Source organism: Budorcas taxicolor, chromosome 5, assembly GCF_023091745.1.
Source record: "Budorcas taxicolor isolate Tak-1 chromosome 5, Takin1.1, whole genome shotgun sequence".
In the NCBI taxonomy this organism is placed as follows: domain Eukaryota; kingdom Metazoa; phylum Chordata; class Mammalia; order Artiodactyla; family Bovidae; genus Budorcas; species Budorcas taxicolor.
The window spans coordinates 11,004,062-11,028,859 of record NC_068914.1 but is presented as its reverse complement, the minus strand read 5'-3'; the positions used below and the strand labels follow the sequence as shown (position 1 = coordinate 11,028,859).

Genomic DNA, 24,798 nt, shown 5'->3' with positions numbered 1-24,798 from the left:
GGCAAGGGGGCGCCCCAGGCCCCAGGCTGGCACAGCTCTCCTCCCCAGGAGCTCTCTGCCAGCCTCCAGCCAGGCTGTGTGGGCGGATGCTCCCTTGGGGCCTGGCCTGGGGTTTCATCTCAGTGCCTCATGGACAAAGCCCTTCCAGCTGACTGGTTTGGGTGGGGGTGGGCAGCTCCTGCACTCGGTGCAGAGAGGCCTGAAGGCTCAGCCCCAAAGCCTCGGCTGGACGGACCAGAAGGCGCCCTTCTGGGGCACGTTGGCATACCTTTGCCTTTGGCTGAGCCCTGGGTGTCACTACCACGCCTCGTGCCCAGCTGGACTGACTTCTTATTGTGAAGTAGCAGTGGTCCCCTATGTATCTGGATCAGGATGTCCCGGACAGTGGAAGTAGCAACATGCTTAGGATTTCTCACAGCAAACTCAGTTCCCCTTCCTTTTGTCACGTCAGCTGTGTGACCCCAAACACGCCCCCTTCCCTCCCCTCTCTGGGCCTCGGAATTCCCATCTGAGACACCAGGATGGAGCAGGAGGTCCTCAGGCTCCTATAGCAACAATGCCTCCAGCTTTGATTGCAGAGGTTTGGTATTGAGGGTCGTAGTGTGAGCAAAGGTCTGGCAGCTGCACTGTGGAAACACTTTACAGGGACCTGGGGAGTAGACAAGTGTGGCATAGAGGTCACCGGAAGCCAGAACCCCCAAGTGCCTGTGGAGGGTCGAAGGGCCCAGCTTACCATACCAGTGGCTGTGCCTGCAGGAAGCTCTCTAGACTTTTTAAAGCCTTGGTTTTGCCATCTGCCAAATGGGAGTGATAAACATCACTGACCTCAGAGGGATGAATAACTGCTGCAGTACCATGAGGAGGCCTCGGCTCAGGCCTTGCTCATGGAAGAGCTTCAGTTTCTGGTGGCTGCCCTCTCCCTGGCCCTCTCCGGTTTGCAGCCAGCATCCACATTTCGGGGGCGGGCACTTTTGCTGTTGGGGCTTCCTGTGAGAGCCACAATCGTGGGCCTGGGAGTCCGGCCAGACCTAACTGTGGAGGCAGGGAAGCTCACTGTGGCCTTGAGGACCAAGCCGCTGGCCGTGGCTTTCTCAGCGCCAGGAGAGGCATGCTGGGGCTTTAACCCGAGGTGGGGAGAAGTTCTGAAATCACTCCAGTTTTGTGTTTATTTCTCAAAGAAGAGATGGGTTTTGATTTCCTATCAGCATTGATGTGGTTGCTGTTGTTGTGTGTGTGTGTGTGGTAACTGCTCCGGGTTTTAGAGCTGTGGTAGAAAGTGAGGAAAATAGCAGATGCTGTATCCATTTGCCACCAAACTGTCTTGAAATGCTATAAATATTTTCTAAAAAGACTAGCTTCCCGAGCCCGATGTGTTAGTTATCTCCTCCCCGAAAAACTGATTCCCCGAAAATTAAGACAAATCACCTCTTAAATCACTGTTGTTAACCTCAGGTGTAAAGACCGTTAACTGAGCCAGCCGTGGGCCAGGCCGACTCCGCGCCGCCTAAGCAACTCCACGTGCACTGAGGCCGCGGTGGCGGCAGAAGGGGAAGACCCTTGTGCTCAGTCGGGAGGCCTGGCTCGACCACTCACTGCCGGGTGACCTCAGGCTGGTGGGCTCACCTCCTGGAGCCTCTTGTGTCCTTATCTGTGTCACAGAGACATATCACCCACCACCTCTGAGAGCTGATGCCGCTGCTCCTCAGACGTACCCACTGGTGACCGTCAGGATTCAGCTGTGGCATCCATCACAGCTTGAGAAAACCCCTCAGCCCCCGGCCCCGTCCAGGCCCCTGGCTGTGTGGAGGGCAGCCTCCAAGTCTCAGGCCCCTTGCTGCTCTCTCTCTCTCCCACAGAGAGAGCTGGTGAGGCTTGCAGCCTCTAGCAGGCAGGCAGCAAAGTAATGCCAGTGTTTCCTCTCTCTGCGTTTGTTTTTCTGTTTAACTTCTGTTTGTGGTGAGTGAGGCTAATTTCATACTTACAGTAATCTTACAAAGTTTTTTTTTTTTTTTAAGAAATGTATTTTTGAAAAAACTGTGAGTGGATTTCAAGAGAAATATTAAGCGAATGGCAGGCCAGACGGCAGAAGGAAATGACAGAAGCCAGAGAGACATTAGGAAGTGTGGTGGGGCAGGGGGGTGGGTCTGCACCCAGAGTGTCCCTTTTCTTTCCTGTTCACCTGTGTGAACTTTTTATCTCCGTTACCTTTATGTCTCCTCGTAGAGGAGTGGCAGGGTGCTGGGAGAACTTTGGATGAGATCTCTTGGCGACGGCACAGTGTTTGGAGGTGACCACTAACTCCACAACGCAGTCCTCCTCTCCTGGGATCCAGGCCTTACCTCCACCAGGTGTGGACAAGCCCCAGCAGGTATCGTGGCCCCTCCCCTCACAGAGATGTCAGTTACTCTAGGTCTTGTGTGACTGTTCATCTGATAGTTCATCTGCTTTAAACTATCTCTGTGAGTGGAAGGCAAAATGGCCAGAAAATACGTGTCATGGGCTCAGACTAGGTATCTGAATTACAGGCAGTGTGGCTGCAAGCGAGTCACTTGCTAACTCTGGGCCTCGATTTCCTCACCTGTAAAGTGGTGGTAATTGGGGCTGCCTCATCTACTGGCCAGCTCTGAAAGCAACGGTAGAGCGAGAGTTCTGAGGCTCATGACAGGACACGACCATGATGTGTGCCTGGGTGCCTCCCACACCTCCCCCTCAATCATGGCCAGCCCAGGGCTGCACACAGGCTAGGTGCCCAGGAAGTGCCTTGACCAGACCCAGAGATCCATGTGCTGCCAAGTTTTCGGATCCCTTGTCCATTGTTCTTGGGGTTCCTAACAGAACATGTATACAGGTTTCTGGTTTGGAATCCTGGCTACTGTGTATTCAGCAGAGAGACAGGCTGGAGGGCTGTTTGGAAAAGTCACTCTGGGGTCACATTTGAGCTCTGAAGGGGAGTGTGGGGCTTCGTTGGAAAGGCCACCCTGGGTGTGAGAATGAGTCTTTGCTGCGCCTGCTTTTCTGTCACTCAGGAGCTCCGACTCCAATCCTGCAACTAGATTCTGCCCGCATCACACCACCAGCACCAGTCATGGACATCAGCCAGGAGCGGGGCCACAGGCTCCTGCTGGAACCAAGCAGCTACTTCTTAGATGACCCATGCCCGTTCTGCAGGGGGCATCTCCCCACCGAGTCCCGGGTCCTGGAGTGTCTTTCCCCGGCCCTGCTCAAGAGGCCCGTGTGCCTCCCGCACTCTCATCCCATCACGGCCAGCATAGGGCTGCGCACAGCGTAGGTGCCCAGGAAGTGCCTTGACCAGACCCAGAGATCCGTGTGGTGCCAAGGTTTCGGATCCCTTTGTTCTTGGGTTTCCTAACAGAACATGTATACAGGTTTCTGGTTTGGAATCCTGGCTGCTGTGTATTCAAACATCACGGTCGTGTCCTGTCATGAGCCTCAGAACTCTCACTCTACCGTTGCCTTCATAACTGGCCAGTAGATGAGGCAGTCCCATTTACCACCACTTTACAGGTGAGGAAATTGAGGCCCAGAGTTAGCAAGTGACTTGCTTGCAGCCACATAGCCTGTAATTCAGAGACCTAGCCTGAACCCATGACACGTATTTTCTGGCCATTTTGCCTTCCACTCACAGAGATCGTTCAAAAATCTTTATGTATCCTGCTGTTTAAATTTTATCCATTCATTCATTCATTTGGAATCTTTGCAGCCTGGTAGATAAGACCTCTGAAGCCAAATGGTCTGCTTTGCATTTCAACTGCTTCCTGGCCATATGCCCTTTGGCAGATTCCTCTCTTTGGCTTCCACTGTGGCTCAGATGGTAAAGAATCTGCCTGCAATGTGGGACACCCGGGTTTGATCCCTGGGTCAGGAAGATACCCTGGAGAAGGAAATGGCAACTCACTTCAGTATTCTTGCCTGGAGAATTCCATGGACAGAGTAGCCTGGCGGGCTCCAATTCACGGGTCACAGAGTCGGACACAAAGTGACTAACACTCATTTTGTTTGTGCCTCAGTTTTGTCCTCTAGGAAATGGGCTTAAATGTCACATGGGGCTGTTGTGATGATTAATGGGTTAGCAGTGCCTGGCTCAGGGTGAGTCTCTCGAGGGTGAGCTGACCATGCTCACCCCTTTGGGCAGTGCACGAGCTCCCCTGCTGCGCTGGGCACTGAGGAATCGTCGAGTCCTCTTGGCTCTGCTGCAGGCTGAGCTTAAGGTTGAGGAGAGATGGAAAGACCAAGTGGTCTGTCCTAGCGGTAGGCAGAGAGAGTTCTGCCCAGAGCCTTGGCGCAAGGTAATTGTCTACTGTTCATCAGCTGGTGAGCCAGCTCCCCACCGTCTGTCTGTCTGCCTGCCTGTATGTCTCTCCTCTTTGTATCCACCTGTGCAGAGCAGTATAAACAGCCCCTCCCCGACATATAGCCACCAAGGCTCTGCTTGCAGGCCTAGGCGGGACACCCTAGCCCACCTGGAAACCCATGTATTCTGCTGCTGGGGCATGGAGCCCAGGTTTAATCATCCGCACTCCACCACTAGATACAGATGGTTGTATTATTAATAGTCATAATTAATCAGCATCCACGGAGGCTCTTTTCCCTGGGCTTCAGATCCTCAGGGCAGGCAGCCCCAGGAGGTCTCTCCCCAGTCAGTCCTCACTTTACAGATTGGAAAGTGGAGCACGTGAGGCCAGGAAGAAGGAGGTAACTCTGGGGAATACAGCTGGGAGTGCCCCTGGGCTCACAGCCCAGGTCTGGTGCCGCACCCCAGTGTTCCTGCCCAGAAGTGGACTTTCCACAGCCCCCAGCCCCAGCCCTCCGAGGTCCTAAAGCATTAGACACTGCGAGAAGACTTTAGTGCTCGGAGTGGGAGGGCAGCACTCAACCCAGGGGGTGAACTCAGGAGTCTGGGGCCAGGAGCAGAGGAAGAAAGGTAGAATGGGAGGAAAGGCCAGGGGGAGGCAGGAATCGAGTGGGAGAGGAGATCTGACTGCGAGAGGAATGAGCCCCTGCCCTTAGGACAAGACGGGCAGACACAGGCCAGGAGAGGGTGGCGGCACAGGGTGGAGGGGGTGCCACATACCATGTCCCCTCCAGCCCCCACCCCAGCGGTGGGCCTGGGCCTGATGCCAGCTGCTTCTCTGTTCTAAGCACCATGTCCTAGAGGTAGTGATTTAGCGCTGGCGGCAGGCTGCTTCCTGATTTATGGGCCTGCTCTGGACAGGCCCAATCCCATGAGCGCAGCGGCCGCCACGGCTTCCTGCGTGGTTCCGCAGATGGCCACCTGCCCACCTGTTCCCCGCCCCCGCTCTCGTGGGCCCCAGAGCTACAGGGGCCCTGCCTGTGCATCAGAGCTGTCCACGCCCCTGCTCGGGCCCCCCAGATGCCCCGAGCGCAGCTGTGTGCTGTCCTGGGTGTGAGTGTGTACACTGATGAACACGTGTGCCCGGGTGCCTGCAGACACTAGCAGGGGAAGTGTACATGCACACGTGTGGCTCGTCTCGGGGTGTGATAGGGCATGCCTATGGACTTGCAGCTACCACCTTATCCTGTTTTCCTCGGATGGATGCCATCCACCCTCAGCACCTGTAGATGCTGACCCGTGTGGCTGGCGGAGATGTCTCAGCCTGATCACTAGACTCATCAGTAAGACTCCACCGTGGTAAACAAGTCCAGAGTGCCTCCGCCCAGGAGTCCTGCGGGGAAATGGAGGTGGGATCTTCCTCAGAGCAGCTCGTCCTTCTGCCATCCCCGCAGTGTGAGGCTGGGACAGAGGGACACGGCCCGCATCCCCAGGCCCCCACGTCCTGCTCCTCCGTCCCCTCTCTCCACCGTGCTCACAAGCCTACCCTTACTCAGGCCCAAGCCCTGGGGACAGCCCTATGTCATGGGTCAGGCAGATCAGGGCACAAGCCCGGGCTCCGACCCCAGCATGTGGGACACGCTCCCTCTGCCTCTCTTATTCTCAGCATTTTCCCATCTGCAAAATGGCTTTAACAACAGCCACCTAGTGGAGTTGTTGTGAGGATTAAAGGGGTGTAAAATCTGATAAAGTCAAGGCCTTGCCCCGTGAAGCCTCAGTTTCCCCATCCGGTGGCTCAGATGGAAAAGAATCTGCCTGCAGTGCCAGAAGCCTGGGCTCAGTCCCTGGGTCGGGAAGATCCCCTGGAGGAGGGAATGGCTACTCACTCCCAAGGACAGAGGAGCCTGGCAGGCTATAGTCCATGGGGTCACACAGAGTTGGACATGACTGAGCGACTATCGCACACACACACACGCACACACACAATGGCAATAATAACCCTCACTGGCCGTCTCATAGGGCTACTTTTAGGAGCAGATGAGAAAAGGACTTTATGAAGAGAGTGGGGTGGTGACCACAGGGCACCATGGCGTCTTCCATCTCTGAGCGCAAGACAAGGGGCCCAGGGTCCTTGGGGTTAGGTGCTGTGTGGGGATCCAGGTCAGATGCTCCATCTGAATCCCCAGCTGCCACACTCCAGCCTTGGGACGTGGGCACATCACCCCATCTTCATCCACATCTCTAGGAGCCGTGATTGCTCCTCTTTCAAGCAGTCATATTAATATTAATAGTGGGTGCCTTGTGGTGGGATGGAAGGACTCACGAGAAATGTGTGTTGAGCTCAGCACAGAGCTTAACACAAAGCAAATGCTCGAGTCAGCAATATTTGTTCCTGTTTTTGCCAGCTTTATGCCACGCAGGTGGACACTACGTTCAGAAACACAGGGGAATGATGTATTGGCATCATATTACAATAGAATCTGTGTTTCGAGACTTTGTCTCCATCAGTCCCTACCCAAGAAGAGTTCGGGCGCCTCTTTAGGGCAGTTTGGAGGGCCTATGATGAAACTGCACCCTAGCCTGCAGGATGGTGCCCTAAGGTGGAAGGTGGTCAGTGCTGACTTCTGCTGCCTCCTGGGAATCAGGGTGCCAGGCCCCCCACAACTCCCTGGCTCTCCAGTGGGAGTCCAGCGGACATGTCTAGACCTGCCTGAACTGCACCCTCACTGGCCAGAAGCCCTGAAAAGAGGCCTGCAGCAGGACTTGATGTTGTCGCTGAGCCGGGTGAGGACTGAAGACCCCACTGCCAGCCAGGTGCTCACCCTGCTGGCTGCAGATTGAGCCCATGGGCAACCCCATCACACATGGGCTCCCTGACCTGTGCTCCGCCTCGTACCGGCTGACGGGGCCCAGGAGAGGGGCCAAGTCCCCATCACACTGAACGAATGAGCCCCTGCACCCGGGCCAGGGTGGGCAGGCACAGCCAAGGCAACAGGCGCTCAGAGGTGGTGGACCAAGGTGGGCCCAGATAGGCAGGGCGGAGAGGAGGCAGGCCAGACTGGAGCCAGACCTTGAAGGACGAGGAGACTTAGCTCAGTGAAGGGACAGCACTCCAGAAGGACAGAAGTGTGTGGCAAAGCTTTGGAGTCATTCCTGGGGAAAGGCGTGCCCTCTCCCATAAGACATCTGGGCCGCTCCGGTCCAGATGGCCTCGCCTGTCAGTGACCAGTGGCCATGGGGTGAAGCAGATGGCCAGCGAGGGGGGGCCACCCTCAGGCCTGAGCCAAGAGAGGCCAAGTGGCCCACACAGGCCAGAGCCCGAGACCTTGGCACCGGCCACTCGGAGCTCTCGACTCGAGAGTTAATGATTCATTTGTGGCCAATTTCTGCTGGCCTTTGCCTGGAAATTCCCAAGCCTGCCCCTTCCCTTGGCTCCGGGAGCTCCAAGAGTACAGTCTCATTTACACTTGGCGGAGGACATCACCCCCACTATCAAGGGAATGGCTTTTACAATTACAGCAGTAGTGATGCTGGCTAGCCCTTAGGAGGAACTGATTCTGACCTACACGCTGGGGGCTGGGGTGCTTGTTGAACTGTAGTGAAGTTAGGGGCCCCTCTCCGACCCCCTGGGCAAGGTGCTGACGGAAGGAGCCCTGTTTGCATTCACGATGCTCCACATTGAGGGCAGAGCCAATGCAAACAGAAGCCAGTCTGGTGTCATGTGAAAAGTGTGACAGCAGCTACAAAGGGAGGCATGGGGCTTGACCTGGAGGAGCACTTGGCTGTAGGAGAGAGAGCAGTGACATGTGCAAAGGCCCAGGGCACGAATGGACAGGGGAGACTGAGTCGCTCTTCTCTGGCTGGAGCAAAGAGGCCGTAAGAAACATCTGGAAGTTCAGACACAACTCCCAGGTGAAGGACTTAGCAGACTTGGGGGTTTGGCAGTGGAGGTGCTGGCAGTGGGGAGTCAGGGCTGCTGCCTGAATAGGGATAGGTGTGTTTGATTGGAATTTGGGGGGTTCACTTGCCCATATGTGTCTTGTTTCTGCTGGTCAGCAAACCTCCCTTGGCAGCCTGCTCTGTGCCCACTCAGACCCAAACCCTACACAGGTGCGGTGGTGGATGAGAGGGAACAGATCACGTGCAGCGCTCCAGGTGGGGCGGCAGGGACCCGGCAGAGCCGCGAGCCGCTGGCAGATGTACGGGTCTGTGCAGAGGCCAGGCGATGACTGCTGTCGTTCTCAGACTCGCTGAGCCCTGTTGTCCCGAGTCTTCAAGTGAGCGTGGTGGCCTGTTCAGGTCGTCTTAAGGAACTGCATGTTCCTGGCAGACTGGAGAGACAGCCTGGAGGTTAACCCTGTCCCCTCAGACCACATGGTCTTCCCGAAGGTCGAATGGGTATCTGTCACTCTGCACATGCACAGACTGAGGCCCAGAGAGGCCAAGGCCGATGACAGCGCTCAGGGCCCCGGTCTCCCAGTCCTTAGCTGGCTGTATGCATGTCACCCCCCACATCCTCTTCCACCCCTGCTGCAAATTTAAGAATATTTCCCCAAACCAGGCCAAATATAGAGCAGCCTGGTCCTCCAGGTTGAAAAGTCCCAGGCTTGGGGAGGGGGCTTCCATTACATGTCTTTGCAACTTTGCACATTTAGTTTCTTCTGATTATTTCTTGACAGTCCCAGGCGTTGGTGGTAAACAGCCACTCTCCCCAGAATGTTTCCCCGTGACAGCAGCTTTCTCTGGAGAGGGTGCTATCAACACTTGGCAGGGCCTCCTCCCAGCTCCCAGCTCGGGCTCCTGAGCAAGGAGAGCTCCTGAAAGCCGTTCAAGAATGCCCTGCTCTCCTGGGGGGCTGGGACTGCAGGGTCCTGGCGGGTGTGGGCCTGGCCTCTTTGTTCCCTGCAGCAGCCAGCAGCCTGGCCTGGCCTCAGAGCCTCAGATGGCCCCTGGTTGTGGACGGTCCCCGAGCGGAGAGGTGGGGAGGTATCGGGTGTCTGCTGGCTCCCACAGCCCTGGTGCCCTGGTCCTTGGCACGGATCAGCGACAGGAGGGAGCCCGAGGACGGCTCTGCCAGGCCTGTCTGTGGCCGGGAGAGCAGTGGTGCCCCGGCCCTGCAGCCTCCGTGGTCTGCGTCACGCGCTGGCTTAGGTGTCCTGAGTCAGAGCCAGGAAATGGATCTGCCGTGCGGGGGTGGAGGTGCCGCTGCCCCGGGCAGCTGGGGTGAACCCCAACCTCCTGCCCGTCAGCGCTCAGTGGGGGCCTGGCCTCATGCATCACTCCCCTGGCCTGGCCTGGATTTGACCAGGGCCTGGAAGAGAGGCTGAGGTGACGGCCGGCTCCCTGCTCCACACACTGTGGCCAAGCCCCTAAGCCCACACGGGCAGTACCTGCAGGGCTGTTGACAGGATGGAATGTTCGACTTAGGCTCAGCGAGGCTGCGGACCTCTGCCGGGGCTGTACAGCTTTCCTGGGATGCCCTTCCCAGGCTTGTGCTCTGGGTGACACTTTACCCAGGAATGACTTCGGTGGCAAAGCCTTCCTTAACAGCTCCGCTGCAGCCAAAGTGGTTCCCTTTTCCTCGGAGCCACCCTCGGAGTTGACCTCCACGGTAGCTCCTATCACAATGTAGTGTAACCACGTTTTGCTTCAAAGGGCTCCCTCCCACCTTTGCCTGCGTGAGTGCTTTGAGGCTGATTTATCTGTGCACCTTGCATGCCTGGTGTATACTAGACGCTCAATAAAAGCAGGCTGGATTTAATAAAGGGGGTTCCTGAAAGCGGTATCAGAGTATCCCTTTGTTAATAACGTGGTGAAAATGGTGGGGGGCGGTCAATTGGGAGGCTGACCGCCCCCCACCCCGCACCAGACCCCCTTCGCAGCCTCTGCCCGCCTGGGTAGTAGCTGGGGGCTGCAGCGGCCACCTCCCCGCTTCCATGAAGCCAGAGCCTTCCTTGCCAGCAGGAGTCGGCTCCCTGGGCTGCCCGTGTGATCACTCTCCAGAAAACACCCCAGTGGAAACTGCATGAATGATTGATAAGAGCTGAGAGCTGTTTAATTTTTCCCCCTGTTTAATGGCTATCAATAATTTAATACGCTCTCTGTATGTTTTTAAGAAATAGCACCCATTTCACCGTCTCCGGTTTAGCGGGCTAAATGATTTAAGTGTTGGAAATGTGCTCTGAGGATGGAGGTTTGAGAGGCAGAGGAATCTGGGGGCTGGTGGGGCTGGGGGGAGGTGGGTTCAGAGCCAGCCAGCAGCATCTCGGCCTGGGGGTGTGTGTGTGTGTGTGTCTGTGTGTGTGTGTGTGTGTCTGTGTCTGTGTGTGTGTGTGTGTATGTATGTGTGTGTGTGAAGGTGGGAGGGAGGGGGCGGGTAAAAGCCAGCGCCTTTCTGCTAAGAGCAAGATAATTGCTTTTCCCGGTCTCGCTGAGCAGCAGCTGAACAGCTGTCAACTCACCCCCTCCCCAGTGCTGAGCTTTTCTGGATAACTCTAGGGGGCCGAGGGGGCGCTAGGAGGGAGCGGCTGCCGGTACCACCATGGGCTAGAACCGCCCTCCCCCTGACATCTCTGCCCCTCCTAAAGCTGTTAAATCATTTTTATTTTAATGGTGCAGTTAGTCTCCTGGCAGCGGCATCTTCCAGATAGGGTAGGGGAGGTGTGGAGTGCGGGGCTCAGAATCACTCATCTCAAGGCCCAAAGGGACCTGGAAGGTCATCTGCCGGTGTTCCCCTCAAACTTTCCAGATGCGCAGGATCACCTGGGAGGACTTGTTAAAAATTTAAATTTCTGGGCTGCGTTCCAGACCCACAGACTTCCATTCTCAGGGGAGAGGCCTGGGAGGCTGTGGGTTTAACGAGCGGCCCCAGTGATTCTTATCATCAGAGGAGTTTGGGAAATACAGAGCTCAACGCCAGTTCCGATGCTTCCTGCGTACCCTCAGCACCACTTGGTCACTGCGTCCACTTGCACGCCTCTGTGGACAAGGCCCTCACCACTCTGAGACGGCACACCCGCTTGGGGAAGATGTGCCCCGGTCCAGAGCTCCTTCTGTCATTAGTCTGGACCTAGCCAGCTGCCCTCACAGGCTCCTCACGCCAAGTTACCTCTGCCATAGGACAGACCAAAGCTGCCCAGCAAATAGCCAGGTCTCCTGGAACCTTGTGTCTTGCCATCTCCCATCCTGAACGCTCTGGCTTCTCTGTGCCTCCTTGTTGGGCAAGGAGCATCCTTTCTTAGTGAAAAATCTGGGTACCAGGGAAAGCATGAGGGTGGAGATGGACTCTCCCCTCCAGGCCTGAGCACCCCCTTCCCAGGGGCAGGTGGGTGGCAAGGTACTGTGGCCTACTATCGATGGCCTGCAGTGGCCATACCAGCCTGCTTGTGGCAGGCACCATCTCTGGCACGGTAGGGACTCTGAGGAGGCAGAAAGATCCCCCGGCCTTTCAGTGGCCAGCCCTCCCACAAGAAAGAAAAATGTGACTCATCAGAGACAGTTGACTCAGCCGATCTCTGGGATAAGAGCGGAGGGGGCTAAGGCCGGAGGGGGCTACCCCAGGGCCACACATCCATTGAGGACAATGCTGGAACTGCAGAGATGGAATAGGAGGCCCAGAGAAGGGCGTCTAGGACCGAGGCCCTGGTGCTCACCTGAGTCACAGTCACGGAGTCAGTGTATGGAAGGATTTTAGCAGAGCTGATGCCCACGTGTCTGACATTACAACTCTTCCATTGTTTGGGCAGAGATGCAGTGCTGACTGCCAGTCGGCCCTGCTGTGTACTTTATTTCACTAGATAATTAAGAGGGAAGGAGTAGTACCCTTTCACAGGTGTCATCATCTGGCTACAAAATGGGTGGCTCCTCAAGTCCTTTCCCTCTTTGTAAACCCTCTTTGTACCCCCAAATTTAGCCATGCCCTTGGTCTACCTGGGAGAAACCAGGTTCCCAGGAGATGGTGACATATGACCCTTCTTATGATTACCAGTTCTCCCTGTTCCCCTTCACCCCCAAAGCCTGGTTGATCATCACAGCTCCACTGCAGAGGTTGTGACCCTAGGGGAATAAATAGGAAAAGGGGTGCCCCCTAACCCTGACAGGGCTCCCACTTGGAGAGTTCCAAGAGCTGGGGAGACTGCAGGGACAGACTTAAATCTGTGCTCAGGAAATTCCAGCTCCAGAGAGATAGTTGTGTGAATACGGATACTTGGGCAAGGCCAAGGGCAGTCAGGGAAGGCTTCCAGGAGGAGGTGCTTCCTGCCTTCAAGCTTGAAGCTGGGCAGGAAGGGAGGGGCCTCCCCAGCACAGAGGTGTAAGGTGGCACTGTGAATGTGCAGAGGAGAGTGAGGTGAGGCCAGCAGGCCAGGGCGGGGCTGGGTCTTGGCTCCCTGGGCAGAAAGCCATGGAAGGTTTGTTTGTTTTTAGCTTCAGCTGAAGTATTACATCCATGCTGAAAAAGTGTGTGTATGCTAAGCATAGCTCAACAAATTCTCACAAAATGAATACCCTCATGTGACCACCATATAGATCAAGAAACAGAACATTCCAGATCCCCTAGAAGCCCCCCGACATACCCCCTTCCAGTCACTGCTCTCCCTCAGGGATAATGACTACATTACCCTTACAATATCAACAGCATGCTATCAGTTATCTATTTCTGCCCCAAAACCACCCCGAAACTTAGTGGCTTAAACAACTGCCATTTATTATGTCTCATAATTCTGTGGTTTGCCTGAGCAGTCCCTCTGCCAGTTGCCCTTGGGCCTATGTGACTCCAGTCACCTGAAAGGCCGGCTGGACAGGATGGTCAAAGGTGGCCTCAGTCACATCTGGCAGGTTGTGCTGGCTGTTGGCTGGGCAGCCTCACTTCTCCTCCATCCTCCAATAAGGTAGACTGGCTTCCTTCCCTGGCCAGGCCACATTCCAAGAGGGCCCCAACCAGAAATAGCAGGATTTCTTGAGACCTAGTCTCTGTAAGTTACAAAATACTACTTTCACCAAGTCGTATGGGTCAAAACAAGTCTCGTGGTCAGCCTGGATTCAGGGATAGAGGCTAGGCTCCACCTCTTTTTAAAAATATTTATTTGTATTTATTTATTTGGCTGCACGAGGTCTTTGTTGTGGGACACAGGATCTTCGATTGCCATTGCGGTACACGGGATCTCTTAGTTGCAGCATGTGGGGTCTAGTTTCCTGACCCAGCATTGAACCCAGGCTCCCTGCATCGGGGTTGCAGAATCTTAGCCACCAGACCACCAGGGAAGTCCCTAGACTTCACCTTTTGATAGGAGGAGCTGCAGAGAGTCTGTGGCCATGCGTCTTCAGTCTACCACAAGCTAGAGTAGTTTTGTCTGTTCTTCTTGTTCAGTCACTAAGTCATGTCTGACTCTGCGACCCCATGGACTGGAGCACGCCAGGCTCCTCTGTCCTACACTATGTCCCGGAGTTTGCTCAGATTCTTGCCCATTGCATCGGTGATGTTATCTAACTATCTCATCCTCTGTCGTCCCCTTCTCCTATTGCCTTCAATTTTTCCCAACATCAGCGTCTTTTCCAATGAGTTGCCTCTTCGCATCAGGCGATCTTTAAATAAATGGACTCCTTAAGTATATTCTCAGTGCTTGCCTGTTAGTGTAGTGGTAAAGAAATCAGGAGACACGGGAGACATAGGTTCGAGCCCTGGGTCGGGAAGATCTCCTGGAGGAGGGCATGGCAACCCACTCTGATGCTCTCGCCAGGAAAATCCCATGGACAGAGGAGCCTGGAGGACTATATAGTCCACAGGGTTGCAGAGAGTCAGACAAGACTGAAGTGACTGAGTACACAATATATTACCCATTGTGTCTGGCCCTTTCGGCCAACACTATGTTCATAATACTCGCCTGTGCTGTTGGATATAGTTGGAGATTATTTGTCCTCATTGCTGTGTTGTATTTCATTGTGTGGAGACACTGATTTATCCATTCTACAGTTGATGACCATTTGGGAAGTTTTCATTCTTGGGCCGTTTTGACTAGCACTGCTGTGAACATTCTAGTATGCATCACTGGGTGACCACATGCACACCTTTCTGTGGAGCTGAAAATGCTGGGTTGATGATAGACCACAGGCTAGGGGATGTGTGCAAACTGTTCAAGGTGGTGACCATTACATGCCCCACCAACCCGTGTTTGGGAGGCCCAAAAGACCTCTGTGGAGGAGAGGGAAGTGGTTAGTGGGGGTTTTAGAGAGGCCCCCCAGCTGAATATGGGCTGGAGAGGTGTCTCTAACCCCAGGGTTCCCTGTAAGGTGCCCTCTCTGGCCTGCCCCTGGCCTCAGGCCTCCTGGCTGGGAAAGGAGGACCATCAGACCAGATGGCTCTTTTCTGAATTTGATCTTCATTGCTGCGCTTTTTCCTGTCCCACAGCCCTCCTACTGCCCTCCCTCTTTTACCCAGAAGCCTCCTTCTACAGCTAGCCTCGTCCCCCAATAATCAGGGAAGCTAGGTGCCTGCATGAACTGACACACGTGGATGCAGGAGGTGGAAGGGACTGCCGTGGCTGCCTCCAGGCGGTGGACAAGACAAAGAGATTGGGCTTAATTTCTGGCCTTGCTCTCTCTTGCAATGGGACCTTGGGAACCCTGCAGTGGGAACCCTTCCCTTATCGGGACCTCAGTTTCCTCGTATGTGAATTGGCAGAGAAAGGAGTCAACCTCCCCAAGTCTCTGCTCTCTCCAACCTGAACTCTGGGTTCTGGAATCTAACAGGGGCAAGGGTATGAGGAGGCCCGTGGAAAGCTCAGCAGGCTCCTGGACTTTAGGGCACATGTCAGTCGGCCCATTTTGTTCAACTTATTCACTGACTATCTTCACTGCCCCACTCATCCATCCATCCATCCATCCCTCCATTTATCCATCCAGCAGTCTCAGTGGCCTTGTGAGCCTCAGAGGACAGACATAAACTAGACCTCATTCCTGATGACCAGGAGTTCTGCTCACGGGGGAACCTGGCCAATAGAAAGCTGGGGCGGGGGCTGCAGGGAACATGGTCAGCTGGACCCAAGCCCCTGCAGGATGGACAAAGAAAGGAGAGCAGGTCAGTGAGGGCTCCCTGGGGACTTCTGAGCAGAGTGGGGCTTTGAAAGACAGAGACATACGGAAAAGGGCTCCAGACAGAGTACCCGGCTTATCCAAAGGATGGGGTTCCTGGGGGGCTAAGCCGACTGCCACACAGTGGTAGGTGTCCCAGCATGGCTACGGCTGCAGTACAGGGTACAGAGGAGCTGACCTTGGTGCTGGGGCCAGTTCTGGACCTCTGACCTTTACTTGGAGTGGAGGAGGAGGACAGCATCCGGTTTCTAGGGCGGCTCCACTTCTGTGGGCCTGCTCAACTCTCCAGGAGATAGCCAGAGGGGCCTGGGCAGGCAGGACCTAGAGGTGGGTGAAGAGGGTCGGGGCCCTCAGGCTCAGGCTTGGAGCTCACTGCACCCTCTGCTCTCTTCCACAGGACCTGCATCAGCTCTGCTCAGCCAGGTTGGACTGCTGGGGCCACAGCCTCCTTCCCCTGCGACTGCCTTTTCCTGACGCCCTTAGCAGCCTGCAGTCCCAGTGGTCAGCAGAGACCTTGGCAGGTAAGCAGAATGAGCTGGGCCCTGACCCTGGGTATCTGCAGGTGTGGGACTCAGCCCAGGCGGCTGGTGCTGTTTCAGGGCCTAGAGAAGCGGGAGCTGGGCTGTCCTCAGTGAGGAAGGGGAAGGGGTTTATTTCTTAATTTTCACTTCTCCTTGGCCTCCTCCTCTCAGAGGGAGCCAGAGAGTGGAGGGTTGCGGGGAGGGATATACCCTAGCCTGGCACTTGAACTTCAGGTTTTATCCAGTTGCCGACTCCCAGTGTAGTGTTGGGTAGCCCTGTCCCTTCGCTCTTGAGAGTCTCAGTTCTCTCATCTAGCTCATAGAAGTAATAACAATATCCTCTAACATTCTGAGCATTTAACTGTATGCCAGGCACTGTGCTAAGTATTGTGCAGTTATTAACTCTTTTCATCTTCATCACAGCCCCGTGAGGTGGGTGCTGTCATCCTCCCCATTGTACAGGTGAGAAAACTGAGGTTTGTGGTCTGAAAGGAGCGTGCCCAAGGCCACCCGCGTGGCTGAGCCCTCATGGGGCTCACTTCCAGGTCTGTGTGGCTCCAATGTGCCAGTTCCTGACCTCTGGTTCATTCTGCCCCTGGCCTTGCGCCCTCTCTGCTGGTCTTTCCTTGTGGGTGGGCATCAAGAGATCGTGGGTGTCCTCAGTTGGCTGGTAGGAAGCATGAGGTTAGGAAGGCTGCCATGCTGTGGGATGGGGATTAACACTGGCGTTTCATGTGAGTATGGGGAGGCTGAAATCTTTTTGGAGGAGGTGGCCCAGGTTATGATCCAGAATGTCTCTGAGAGGACTAAGATTCTCCTGAGGAAGAAGATCCTTTATAGTTACATGTGAACATGAGGTTTTCATTTGGAAGTATAAATACACATAAAAGTCCCAGAGGGTTCTTCTACCCCATAGTCATACTGTGTCCATGAACACATATGTACACGCATACACTACACAGACAACGTGTGCTTGTAAACCTGTCCTTGAGCATGCTAAGGGGCTACAGACGCGTACACACACAGCCGTGAATGGTTGTGTTTGCACAGATACATACAGAAACCTGCAGAGGCATGCTCCCTCTCACGCATATACACACAGACATCACTCGTGCATGCTATAGACATACACGTGCACAATCAGACTTGCTGCACACACACGCTTACACAGATACACAGACACAGGTTCTCACGACACATGGTGCCTCCACGTACACACAGGGGTGCACTCACATGCACACGCAGGGAGGGATGTGTTCCAAGGAGAAGGGACCATGGCTCAGGGGGCATGAGTTCTGACTGGTATGTTCTCTGGTGAGGGAAGAGCTCTGGGAAGAATCCCCAGGAGGCGACAAGTGAGCTGAGCATTGGAAGGCAGGGAGAAGTTTGCTAGGTTGATATAAAGGAGAAAAGAGAAACCCAAGCAGAAGGTCCGGCTCTTGCAAAGTCCCAGAGAAATGAATGTCTGTGGCTGATTCATGTTGACGTATGGCAGAAACCATCACTATTCTGTAATTATCCTCTAATTAAAGAAAAAAAGTTCATTTACTGGCCCTCTGCTTCCTCTCCCAACATGTCCACCAAAAAGAATCTCCTAGAATCAAGTCTGGCTACATAATTTTCAGGGCCTGGTTCAGAACAAAATTGTGGAGCCTGTCACTCAAAAATTATTAAGGATTTCACAATGGTGGTCATAGAACATTAAACCAAGAGTGGGTCCTTCTGAGCCTGGGGCCCTGGGCAACTGCCCGTGAAGCCAGCGCTGCCCAGAACAAGTGAAGCACGGACTTCACATGCAGGCTCCACCAGTCGCTGACAGCCCCAGTGACCTTGGGCAGGTCCCGCATCAGCCTATGAGACTCATCTGTCCAAGGGAGAGATGTTGCCCTCTCCACCAGCTGCAGAAGCCCCGGTGGAGCCAGCATCCAGCTCATCTCAAGCATCTGGGGACGGTGGCTTCAGTGAGGGTGGGATGGCAGCCCCACCCCCCGGCAGGCAGTGGTGTCCAGGGGGTTCCCGGTGTGCACTCTCTGCCTTTGAGCCCTGTCCCTACACACTTTGGAAACCTAGTGTTTGTGTGCCTTACCTAATCCACAGGGGCAGAGGGGGTTGGGGGCTGCTCTGTGTTTTATTTGCAGAATCTTCTGCCTCATTGCCCCTTGCCTGCCCTTCTGTGTTTGGCAAACTCACTTCTGTGGGCCAGATGCTGTGGAGCCTTCTCTGACCCCAGGCCTGCTCTCCTGACCTCTGCCCTGTGACCCCCTCCAGTAGCTACAATGACCTCTTGTTACTGTAGAGTTCTTTACAGTGTGCAAGCTCTTTCACACCCCATCAGGCCATTGAGAAAGCCCTTGAGAGATCCTATGCCCTTTGCTAGACTGGAAAACAGAGGCCCAGAGTTGCAGTCCCTAGCCTAGCTCCCGGGCTGAGGTCAGGCCCGACTCGGGAAGGGGTGTAGACAGTGGCCACAGAGGGTGGCACCTAGGCTCTGCTCCGAGGCAGCTTCCCATTTCAGCATTTTGGAAAACAGGCTCTCCCAGCCCCTTACCTAGGAGAGGCCCCGCAGGTGCTACGGCTGTTGAAGAGGGCCCAGCGGGCTGGAGGTCTGTTCAGCTGAGCACACAAGCCCCCGGCCCTACCCACCCCTGTGAGTGGCTTGGCCCGCTTCCCTCAGCCTGGCAAACTGGAGCCAGGTCTGGGTCATGACAGCCAACCCAGCTGGACACGCAGGATGTCTAGTCGGGGCCATGACAGCTGCCCCCTCTGGCTGGCACTTCATTAAAGGTACTCAGCACACCTTTGGTGGATGACTGCAGAGGGCATGGATGTGGTGAAGGCTATGGCCTCCGAGCCTCGGCGCTGGAGTGTTCCAGACTCTTCACACTCCTCTCTGTAACTTCAGATGAGTGGCTTAATCTCTCTGTGCCTCATTGCTTCATCTGTAAAATAGGGATAATAATAGAACTGACCCCACTGAGTTGTGAGGAATTCAATAAAGTCATCCACATAAGCCCTTGCTGCAGTGCCTGGGATGAGGTTAGTGCTCCACGGCATTGATGGTAGGCAAGCAGGTGGGGCTGAGTGATGGGGCTAATCCCCAGGGCTGTGGGCACACAGGGAGAGACGTGGTTGGATTGTCATTTCAGAGAGGCTGTAGAGGGACAGCGGGGGTTGGGGTTTCATATGAGGCAGTTCCAAACAGCTGTGGATGAGAGCTCTGTAGGCAGGGAGCTCCTCTAGCCCTGAGTTTGTGGCTTCACATTGACAGCATGAACACCGTCAGCTGTCAGTCAACAGGTTTCCAGGGCTACATGGCACAAGGCAAGTTTGGGGCTGGCTTCGACGACGTTGAGTGCCAAGCCCAGCTCATGGCGGGCCTGGCCGTAGCCATGCAGAGCTTGGATTCCGGGGTCCCCATGTGGCGTGCATGTCAGCCTCCAGCGCCAGCTGGGAATGCACAGACTCCTTTCCCTCCTTGGAATTTACTGCCAGCAGTCCAGGCCTGTCCACTCCCAGCCTCTGCAGCCAGCACTGACCCTGCAACGCCTCACCCAACCTGGAGCTGGAAATACAGTCCACAGCCCACTGGTCGTTCCTCCCCGAGGTGGGGGACCCTCTGGGTCAGCAAGGAGGGCCATTGTCCTCACAGGCCCTTCGAGCAAAGTTTTTGTTCAAGCCTCAGTCTTGCTGCAGACCTGCTGCATGACATCAGACAAGTCACCATCCCTCTCTGAGCAGCGGTTCATTGGTCTGTAAAACCAGAGGCTCTGCTGAGACAGGTCAGGGTTCACAACCTGCAATGTTCTCAAACATCTCAACAACCCAGGGACACTCGAATTATCCCACACTAGATGAAGAAGCTCAAAGCTCAGTCGTGTCCGACTCTTTGTGACCCCGTGGACTGTATCGTGCCTGGAATTCTCCAGGCCAGAATACTGGAGTGGGTAGCCTATCCCTTCTCCAGCGGATCTTCCCGATCCAGAAATCGAACCGGGGTCTCCTGCATTGCAGGCGGATACTTTACCAACCGAGCTATGACAGAGGCCCCAAAGCATGGAGAGTTTAGAAATATACACAGGGTCACAGTGCTGTCTGCGGATATTCAGCCCAGTCTTACCTGACACCATAGTATGTGTTTTCCCCACTACATCCGCCTCTGGTAGCCACATGTATGTTTGCTGGTGAACCATTCATTCCATCAGCCATAGTGAACACTTACTAGGCTCCAGCACTGGGCTAGGAGCTGGCCTCCACAGGTGTCTCTTTGAGTGCTGACTTGAGTGGAGGTCAACGGAGTCTACAGAGCAGTGTGTGCTAGGTGGAGGCTCAGCAGGTGAAGGCAGTAGGAAATGGGAGGGACAGCTCTTCCCTGGTGCTGGAGGAGGCAGGCAGGGGAGACTGCCTGGAGGAGGGGTCTAGATCCCTACACAGAGGAGTGAGGGAACAGGGTCTTCCTGGGATCTCTGCACAAGTTGGTGGAATAGGTGAGGAGTCTAGCTGGGGGAGGACACTTCATTCAGCCACACCTGGGAGCAGGTACTGAGGCAGCTCCCCGGGGCCATCGAGTTTGACCTTGATCTTGCAGATTGCAGGGAACCGAAAGGGGCTGTGGAGCAGTGGCAGCTCCTCTGTGAAGGCCAGGAGCGGGGACTGGCCTCGGCCTGGAAGCAGAGGCTCACAGCTCACCCAGAGACAGTGGCAGAGGGGAGGGGCAGAGCTGGGGGATTGTGTACCCCGGTTGGCTGGGCCTCCAGCACACCGAGTTGTTTTCAGCAACCCAGGCACCTTGGGACCTCTCCTGGGCCAGCAGCTGGGCCTCTTTCCCAGAGGGATGCTAGTCTGCCCAAATGCTGAAATGGGAAGCTGTCCCGGAGCAGAGCCCAGGGGCCACCTTCTATAGCCACAGTCTGCACCCCTTCCTGATACAGGCCTGACGTTAGCCCAGAGGTGGGGCTGGAAGGGAGCCATGAACAAACCTGTCCAATGACATGGTAGACACGGAGAGACCCACAGCCCAACCCAGAGTCACACAGCATCATCACGGCGGTTGCAGGAGGCTGACGGCCTAGACAGGAGGTGAAAGGATGGCCCCCTGGTTCTCCCAGAGTCTGGTGGGAGCCTGCTGCTGTCTGTGGTGGGTGGGGCTGCCCTTGTACCCCAGGGACCACTGACCTCGGCCACCAGCAGGGCTCTCTGAGGACAAGCAGGGATTTGGTGAACTACACCAAGAAGGATTCCTTGGGTGTTACTCACAGCGGGTGCTTTTCCCTCCCTGTGGTGTTTGCTCACCACCCCTCTCTGAGCCCTAGAGTTTGTTTTCCTCTGGTCCGGGAGCCACATACTCAGGGTGAGGGCAGCCACACCCATGCCCTGTGTCCCAGGTCCAAGCCTCTGTGACCTTGCGGGCAGGGAGCAGACATTGGGTGGGGCTGTGAGGGAGGCCTCTTTATTTGAATCATAGCATCTCTGCCGCGTGGGGGAGGAATAGCCTTAGGAAATCACCTGGCCCAACCCCTCGTGGTACCGATGGGGAAACTGAGGCTCAGAGAATGGAGGGTACACCCCAAAGTAGCCCAGCATGGCACTGCAGGCTTTCAGCTGAGCTCACTACCACCCTAAACTGTGTGGCGGCTGTGGACGCCAGCAGGGCCCAAGTCCTACAGCTAATGTGACCCATCTGTGGGGCGTGGTGCTTGCAGAAAGGCAGGGCCCACCCCTGAGGGGCTGGGGCTGTGGAGTGGGGGTCCTGGGAAGTTCTGGAGATGTGGAGAGCAGAGCAGGGGGCCCTCAGACCTGGCTCTGTGAAGGCCTTGTTTGTCCTCCGCCTCCTGTCATCACCAGCTCCTGCTAAGGCCTGCGATTCTTAGTTTTCTCCTCCCTTCTGTTTACGCTGAGACCCAGTGGGGTCTGGGGGTTCTAGGCCCGGAGGCCAGGGCAGAGAGAATGCTCCAGAGTCAGGCTCCGATCAGAAAGCTGACAGGATGCAGGGGGGTGAGGAAGGAAAGTGGACTCTGGAAACCTGAGGCCGCCCGTGTCCCCTGTCAGTCCCCTTCGCCGAGCCGCAGCCGGGCGCCCAGAGACCGGTCTGCAGAGGTTGCTGGATCTGCAGTTGTTAGGATGAGTTCTCAGGGTCCCCAAGGAGGGCTCCAAGTCAGGGAGGGCTTCTTGGAGGAGGTGGAGTTCTAGCTGGTTCCTGAAGAATGGACATTATTGTGATCTGAAAGCATTCCAAACACAGGAACCAGCTGGGTCAAGGCTTTGAGGCAGGCACTCTGGGGACAGATGGGTCGTGCCAAGAGTGGGCAGTGAAGGAAATAAGGTTGGAGATGCCCCCTACAGGCCAGATGGCAGAAGAAGGAGGAAGTTTGTACTTGTTTCTAACTTGCTAAACATCCCTGAGAGATTCCCTGCTCCGCTTCTGTGCCTGTTTGCCTCAGATCTCCTATGAGTTCCAGGCAGTCCACACAGCAGGCCAGGGCTGCAGTGGAAGAGCCTACCTTTGGGGAGGTTGTGAGCAAGTGCCAGGGTCCTAGGCTTCCTCTGGGAGCTGGTGGGCAACTGGCCAAGGATTCCAGGGGACCCAGGCTTTGCCAGAAGCCAGGGAGGATGGGGGACTCAGCCCTTAGGGCACTCTTCTGCTTGCTAAGAATCCAACTCCCAGAGTAGACTATGAAGCTGAGAGTCTGATGGGGAGGTGGGCTGAGCAATGGGCTTCCTCTCCTTCCTATGACCAGTTGCCTCTTTACTTCTTCTAGGGAAGGTGTGTGGGGCAAGGTGGGAGTAGATGACCCTGCCCTAGACATTGGGCTGGCTCGGAGCCTGACGGAGAAGGGGCAGCCCTCTGAGCCATATGTGCCTGTGGCCTGCTGCAGGAGCTGTGGGTGCAGGATGCCCCCTTGGGTGCAACCCCTCCCATAGCCAAGGGCTCAGCCCAGGTTGTGTTCACGACCCACAGCAGCCTCCCTCTCACCTTGCCTATCAGCAGAGCAGCACCTAGGGGCCCTTGGCCTCTTGGTACCCAGGATTTCACACATCCCCCCAGTACTCTGCACAGTATCTGCTCAAGCTTCATCAGCTTGGGGCTGGTCGGGGGTCCTGCTCAGGAAGCCTAGAATTCATTTCCCGGAATAATACAACAGCCCTTCTACACCAGGAAGGGCGAGCTGGCCTCATAGCAAAGCTTCCCTATGAGCCCTGGCTCCTGGACCCTCAGAATAGCAGGTGGGATTCTCAGGGGCCCATTTTCCAGGGGAGGATTAGAAGCAGAGAAGAGAAGGCATGAGACTCGGCCAGGGTCATGGGGCCAAGGCAGAACTCACCTTGGATTCCAGGTGGTAGTCGAACTCCTTTTGGGATGGAGCCAGGGTTTTCTGCTCAGGCTTACGGCAGATGGGCCAGGGCTCGGGAAGAGGGGGTGGAGGAGGAGCGCTTCTGGGGGCCGAGGAGCTCAAGGGAGAGGCCCCCAAGTCACTGTCTCTCCTCCTTGGCTCCAGTTACTCTAATTGGTGGATCTGCCAGTGGTGCTGACATTTACCTGGTAGGGAGGCAGGCCTCCTCCCTCTCGCATCAAGATGCTAAAAATAACCGGGTCCAGCTTCCCAGGGCCCCTGCCCAGCTATCGCCTGCTTGCCTGCCTCGGCGACCTTTCTCCTGGGTGCTGGAAGCTAATTGCTTCGCGAGACTACAGTTTCTCGTGCTGAGGACTTCCTAGGGGTCTGAGCAGGGATGGCATTGCTCCTGAAACTGAAGAGGGCTCTCTGCAGGGCCTCCCTACCCCCCAGTATTGGGGTGATGGGCCCCTGCCCAGACCCTAGCACCCACCCCGTTTTCTCCCCGGGTGCAGTATCCTGCCAGACTGGCCACTCCAGCCCTGGAAGCTTAAGCCCCTTCCTTGAGCTGCTGGAGTTTATGCCGGTGCCCCTCCTCCTCCGAGTTATCCAGTGCTCACCTTGAGACCTGTGCCATGTCCAACACAGCTGTCCAAGGTGCGGCTTCCTGCCTTCATGCCGCATGTTCATCCTGCAGGCAAGAGGAGCCCAGACTGGAGGGCTGGACATGTTTAAATCCAGCTGTGAAACCTTAGCTCGTTTCTGAGCCTCTGTGCTCTCATCTCTGAAATGGGTATCATGACTGACTTTATAATGTTGTTGCAAGAATGAAATGAGGTAACATGGAGAAGGTCTCAGGTCAAGAGAGCTGCTCCCTTCTGACCCCCGGCCCCACCCCGCGCTCCTTGCCCCAGGCCAGGAGGAGGCCTGAGCACTTCTGGGGGTTTTCCTTTCTCTTGCTCTGTAAATCAGCCCTGGAAGCCCCCATACATTTGGTTGATGTATATGGACTGGAAGAGGAAGGTCTTAAAAGACCCAGGCTGAAAACTAGGGACTGGTACCCCTCAAAAGCAGGGGTCTCTTGCCCATTCCTGTGCACGTTCCGAGTGCCCTGCCACACCCGTCCCACCTGTGTATTTTTGTCCAGTTCTTGCCCTTGGTCAGTGTGATCAGATGTGTTGACATTGGCCTACGTGTCCCTGGCTGTGGGGTGAGCCCCATGGAAATGGAAGTGGTTTTCTGGGCTCTTTTCTCACCCGCTGTGAGAACCTGGACTGGTGGCTTAGCCCCTCCACGCCTCAGTGTCCTCTGAAAATGGGATAATAATGGCTCCTCTGCCATCAACACTGTGAGATTAAACCAGCAGGGTTGGTATGGTGCTTAGGACAGGGCCCGGCGCGGGGGGAGCCCTTGGTGCTTGCTCTCTTGTCCTCTTAGCGCTCACATTAGTCGTAACCGTCCGTGGTAATAATAGCAGCCCCCACCCGTGGTTGAATGATTCGTATCAGAGGCTGTGTCAGAGGCTAAGCACTTAACAGTCATTATTTAA

The 24,798-nt window shown here is 55.5% G+C and overlaps 1 protein-coding gene across 5 annotated transcripts in view; it reads left to right on the top strand.

Annotated features, from left to right (window-relative positions):
- The window catches only part of ZMIZ1 (zinc finger MIZ-type containing 1), a 220,203-nt gene that overhangs the window by 14,052 nt on the left and 181,353 nt on the right, over positions 1-24,798 (top strand). For all 5 annotated transcript variants that reach the window (XM_052639370.1, XM_052639371.1, XM_052639372.1 and 2 more), the window contains exon 2: positions 15,798-15,921. The gene's annotated coding sequence lies outside the window, so the exon portion shown is untranslated. The remainder of the gene's footprint in view (positions 1-15,797; positions 15,922-24,798) is intronic.